This window comes from Pleurodeles waltl, chromosome 12 (assembly GCF_031143425.1).
Source record: "Pleurodeles waltl isolate 20211129_DDA chromosome 12, aPleWal1.hap1.20221129, whole genome shotgun sequence".
NCBI lineage: Eukaryota > Metazoa > Chordata > Amphibia > Caudata > Salamandridae > Pleurodeles > Pleurodeles waltl.
The window spans coordinates 134,333,185-134,339,184 of record NC_090451.1 but is presented as its reverse complement, the minus strand read 5'-3'; positions in this window follow the sequence as shown (position 1 = coordinate 134,339,184).

The following is a 6,000-nucleotide window of genomic DNA, read 5'->3' as shown; positions in this document are numbered from 1 at the left end:
GGGCCTGAGCCCTTGTGAGAGCAAAGATATGCCCTGGAATGTCCAGCATTGCTGCATGAGCCTCCAACTCCACTTCAGCCCAAGCTGATGTCTCCAAATTATTCCCTAGCAAGCAGTCTACAGGTAAGTCAGTGGCTACCACAACTTTCTATGGACCAGTAACCCACCACTCCCCCAGTTGAGATTCACAACAGCCATGGGATGGCTAAGAGTGTTGTTATGAGCACTAGTCTCTTGGTACTGCTGACCAAGCAGGTGTTGATCAGGGTGAACAAGTTTCTCAATTACCATAGTGACACTGGTTCCGGGAACCCTGTAGGCCTCACCCTCAACACCATTTAATAGGGGAAGTTGCTTGTACTTACCCATATTAAGGGGACAAGCAACCAAGGTGGCAAAGTCAATACCACCATCAGAGACTAAAACAGCCTCTGCGGTCTCCCTAACAAGACCAAGCCCAACTACATTACCAATAGTAAGCCCAGCTACACCCTTTGATTGGCTATTTGCACTATTCTTCCCACCACCACTGCTATTACTAGGGGCACTAGGGGACACAGTTGGGGTTGTGGTAGTGGGAGCCTTGGTGTTTTTCTTTGGACAAGTGGAATCACTTGCCCAATGGCCTTTACTTTTACATAAATAACACCATGGCTTCTTTTGATTGTTAGAAGAGGATTTGTACCCACCTCCCCCAGAGGATTTTTGTGGGCCTGATGAAAACTCTGAATGCTTTTTATCTTTGTCCCCACCGTTGTCAGAAGACTTACCATCCTTCTTCTTGCCATCCTTGTCACCACCTGTATGAGCTTTCCTGCTCACTCTTGTTCTGACCCATTTGTCTGCCTTCTTTCCTAATTCTTGGGGAGAGGTCAGATCTGAGTCTACCAAGTACTGATGCAACAAGTCAGACACACAATTATTCAAAATATGCTCTCTCAAAATAAGATTATATAGGCTTTCATAGTCAGTCACCTTACTGCCATGTAACCATCCCTCCAAGGCCTTCACTGAACAGTCTACAAAGTCTGTCCAGTCTTGAGAGGACTCTTTTCTGGTATCTCTGAAATGTATCCTGTATTGTTCAGTGGTTAAGCCAAATCCATCTAAGAGTGCATCTTTCAAAACTTTGTAGGTATTGGCATCACTCTCCCTGACAGTAAGGAGCCTATACCTACCCTTGCAGTGAAAGCTAGCCACAAGATAGCAGCCCACTGCCTTTGAAGGACCAACTGTACCATACAGGCCCTCTCAAGTGCAGCAAACCACTTGTTTATGTCATCCCCCTCCTTGTAAGGTGGGAGAATTATGTGCAGGTTTCTTGAATCTGTTTCTCTTACAGGATGACTATCAAGGACACTGCTGCCGTACCACGGGGAACTAACCCCAACGTCTGTCTCTCCGTCTCTACATCTAGAGACTCCCTGTCTAAGGCTAACTGCTGCTTTCTCTGCTTCAGTCTAGCCTCTTCCAACCTCACCTTTCTGAGTTCCCTGTCTAGGGTGTTATCCTCAGGGTGGGAGGCTTGGGAATTCTCTGACACAGAGATTATGTGGGAATTGGCAGTAGTGGACCTGTCTCTAACTGCCTGAACTCTAGTTACCTGGCCTTTTGGAGTGAAAGGTGCCCTACTGATGTGTGACCTCCTCCCACTACCAGCTTCACTAGATGGCCTGTTAGCTGTCAGGTCTTTGGAGGAACCCTCCCCATAGTCTTCAGGGCCCTCCCCTGAATCTACCTGGGTACCCTTCTCCTCTACCTCCTGATCCTGGGATGGGCCAGACTGGTTCTGGTCACTTTCTAGGAGAAGGCTAAAGAGAAGATCATTGGTAGGGTTCTTACCAATACTTAATCTTATTTCTATGCAGAAACCCCTCAAACTTTTAGAGTTTAAATTGCCATAATTTGTCTGGATAGCTTTGGAAGTGGCCTCTACTACAGACATAGTTGCAAGAAAGAGTTTAGGATAGAGAAAAAAGTTTAGAAACTTTTAAAGAAAAGAGAAAAACGTTTTCAAACTTTTTTAAACTTTTGAGAAGCTTTCTAGAAAGTTTTTAGAAAGAGAGACTGTTTAGGTTAAATGTGTATATTTTTAAGTATATGGAATATGTTTTTCTTATGAAAAGCACCAATTACAAAGTGGTAAAGCAGTTACAAGTACTTATCCCACCGCTGCACCACCAATGTAGGAGGCTGGCCTGGCTTATAGTGGGTACCTGATGGTACTTACAACTTGTGCCAGGTCCAGTTATCCCTTATTAGTAGATTAGTAGTGTTCTAGCAGCTTAGGTTGATAGAGGTAGCTATAGCAGAGCAGCTTAGGCTGATCTAGGAGACATGCAAAGCTCCTACTATACCACTTATATCATATAGGTACTATATCATAAGAAACACAATACTGAAAATAAAGGTACTTTATTTTAGTGACAATGTACCAAAAATATCTCAGAGGATATACACCCTTAGGAGGTAAGTAAAATACACAAAATATACACACAAACCAAAATCAGGTAAGTAAAATACACAAAATATACACACAAACCAAAACCAGGCAAGTAAAACAGTCAGAAAGTAGTGCAAATACTGTAGAACACAATAGGATGCAATTGGCCTAGGGACAACACAAACCATATACTAAGAAAGTGGAATGCGAACCACGAATGGACCCCCTAGGCCAGTGTGTAGAGGGTCGCTGGGTGTGTAAGAAAACACTAAGTGTGTCCAAGTTACCCCAACCCAAGACCCTGAAAAGTAGGAGTAAAATGCTACTACTTCCCCAAAAACACACTAAACTCGTGATAGAGGATTTTGCAAAGTCCAAAACAGACTGCAGAGCACTGAAGATGGATTCCTGGACCTGAGGACCTGCAAAGGAAGGGGACCAAGTCCAAGAGTCGTGAAAGTGTCCAGGGGGTGCAGGAGCCCACTAAACCCTGGTTGAAGGTGCAAAATGGCTGCCTCTGGATAGACGAAGCTGAAGATTCTGCAACAACGAAAGGTACTAGGAACTTTTCCTTTGTGCAAAAGATGTCCCACAGCATGCTGGCAGACGCAGAGTTGTTTCTTTGGCAAAAGACCGCAAGAAAGCCTTGCTAGTTGCAAAGGTCGCGGTCAAAGAAAAAGGGTGCTGCCCAGGGCCAGGAAGGACCAGGATGTTGCCAATTGGGAGAGGAAACAGAGGGGGCCCTCAGCAATACAGAGCCCATGCACAAGAAGGTAGCACCCACAGAAGTCCTTGAACATGGGTTCAAGAAGACTGAACATGGCGGTCATCTCAACACTACAAAATAGGTTCCACGAAGTCGGGGTCAACTTAGGGAGTTGAGAAATGCAGGATGGAGTCCTGGGGACCTGGGCTTGGCTGTGCATGAAGGATTCCTTGGAAATGTGCACAGGAGCCCTAGCAGCTGCAGTTCACGCAGAGCAAAGGATTACTGTCTGGAGAGGGGAGGCACAGACTTAACTCCTCCAAATGTGGACAGTTGGACCACTGGACAGTCTGGGTACTTGGGTCCACCACCTGTGTTCCAGGAGCCACACTCGTCAGGATGAGAGGGGTCCCAGAGTACTGGTGATGCTGAGGTTTGGTGCCTGCTGGAGCAGGGGGAAGATTCTGTTGGGACATTTCTTCATGGCTTCCAGTGCAGGATGAAGGCAGACAGCCCCCAAAGCATGCACCACCAGGAAACAGTCGAGAAAACCAGCAGGATTAGGTGCTACAATGTCGCTGGTAGTTTTCTTGCTACTATGTTGCAGTTTTGCAGGCGTCTTGGAGCAGTCAGCAGTTGATCCTTGGATGAAATCAAAGAGAGAGGTGCAGAGGAACTCTGGTGAATTCTTGCAAGTCATTATCTGAGGGAAAGCCCACTGGAGAGACCCTAAATAGCCATCAGAGGAGGATTGGCCACCTAGTGAGGTAAGCACCTATCAGGTGGGGTCTCTGACGTCACCTGCTGGCACTGGCCACTCAGAGGCCTCCAGAGTGCCCTCACACCTCTGGATTCAAGATGGCAGAGGTCTGGGACACACTGGAGGAGCTTTGGGCACCACCCCTGGGATGGTGATGGACAGGGGAGTGGTCACTCCCCTTTCCTTTGTCCAGTTTCGCACCAGAGCAGGGAATGGTGGTTCACTGAACCGGAGTAGACTGGCTTATGCAAGGAAGGTACCATCTGTGCCTTTCAAAGCATTTCCAGAGGGTGGGAGAGGCTACTCCTCCCCAGCCCTTAACACCTATTTCCAAAGGGAGAGGATGTAACACCCTCTCTCAGAGGAAATTCTTTGTTCTGCCTTCCTGGAACTGGGCTGCCCAGACCCCAGGAGGGCAGATCCCTGTCTGTGGGTTGGCAGCAGCGGTAGCTGCAGAGAAAACCCCAGAGAGCTGATTGGCAGTACCCGGTGTCTGTATTAGAGCCCCGGGGATGCATGGGATTGGCACCCCAATAACATATGTGGCATGGGGGGACAAGTCCACGATCTTAGACATGTTACATGGCCATATTCGGAATTGCCATTATGAAGCTACATAAAGGTATTGACCCATATGTAGTGTATGTGTGTAATGGTGTCCCTGCACTCACAAAGTCTGGGGAAATTGCCCTGAACTATGTGGGGGCAGCTTTGCTAGAGCAAGGGTACCTTCACATCTAGTAACTTTGCACCTAACCTTCACCAAGTGAAGGCTAGACATATAGGTGACTTATAAGTTACTGAAGTGCAATGTAAAATGGCTGTGAAATAACAAATGTGTTATTTCACTCAGGCTGCAGTGGCAGTCCTGTGTAAGATTTGTCTGAGCTCCCTATGGGTGTCAGAAGGAATGCTTCAGCCCATAGGGATCTCCTGGAACCCCAATACACTGGGTACATAGGTACCATATACTAGGGAATTATAAGGGTGTTCCAGTGTGCCAATTAAAATTGGTGAAAATGGTCACTAGCCTATAGTGACAATTTTAAAGGCAGAGAGAGCATAAGCACTGAGGTTCTGGTTAGCAGAGCCTCAGTGACACAGTTAGTCACTACACAGGCACACACATTCAGGCCACAAACTATGAGCACTGGGGTCCTCACTAGCAGGATCCCAGTGAGACAGGCAAAAACAAACTTACATACATGTACAAATGGGGGTAACATGCCAGGCAAGATGGTACTTTCCTACATCTGTTATTCAATGAAGTTTCTCTGTTTGATGATAGCTCAGTTTATGACACTTTGTGTGACATCATTTACTAGATGGCCAGCTTGAACCACATGTAAATGGTGTTTTCATGTTGCACACCTTCAGGGCTGAATTTCTTTAAGGTGGTCTCAGTTTTAACACTCTGCAGTAAATGGATTTGCATAGAGTAGGGTCACGTTCCCATTAGAGACAAGGACTTTGCCCTCTTCCAGGAATATTATTGATAGCGACATTATCACCATTGTCGCAGATATATGGCGGGGTTTGTTTTGCGCATAAAAACAGTAACAATTGTAATTGTAAATCTGTTTAAATAGTGCTTATGACATCTGATGAGGCATGTGGCGAGCAGCATGCTACTACAGACCCCAAGATAAGTAAATAGGCAATGAACTTTTACTTCAGGGTAAGGTAAAAATTCTTCAGCTGAAGAACCCAGTGGTGGCATTGTGAATATCGGATAGGATAACAAGACATAGCGCAGATGTTAATAAAAGGTTACTGCTGCCCTGAAGCATACATCCATGTGGATCGGCACAATTTCCATTGTCTTTCAGCTTAGCAACCTACTCGCCACCAACACATGTATTCAAAGACCCTTATTACCAGTTCTTCAGGTTCTGGTAAGCAGACATTTGATAGCTCTGGGCCCAGGTGGCCCACAGTCGGCAGATGTTAATGTGCCTCTGGGACCCACCATGAAGTTTCTGCCAGTGTCCCTGCTATAGCAGGAATCTAGAGAACCCCTTAAGGGCTAAGAACATAATAGTGGGTTTTAGCATGTCTTGAGTGGGACACTGTCACACCAAGCTTTCAGAG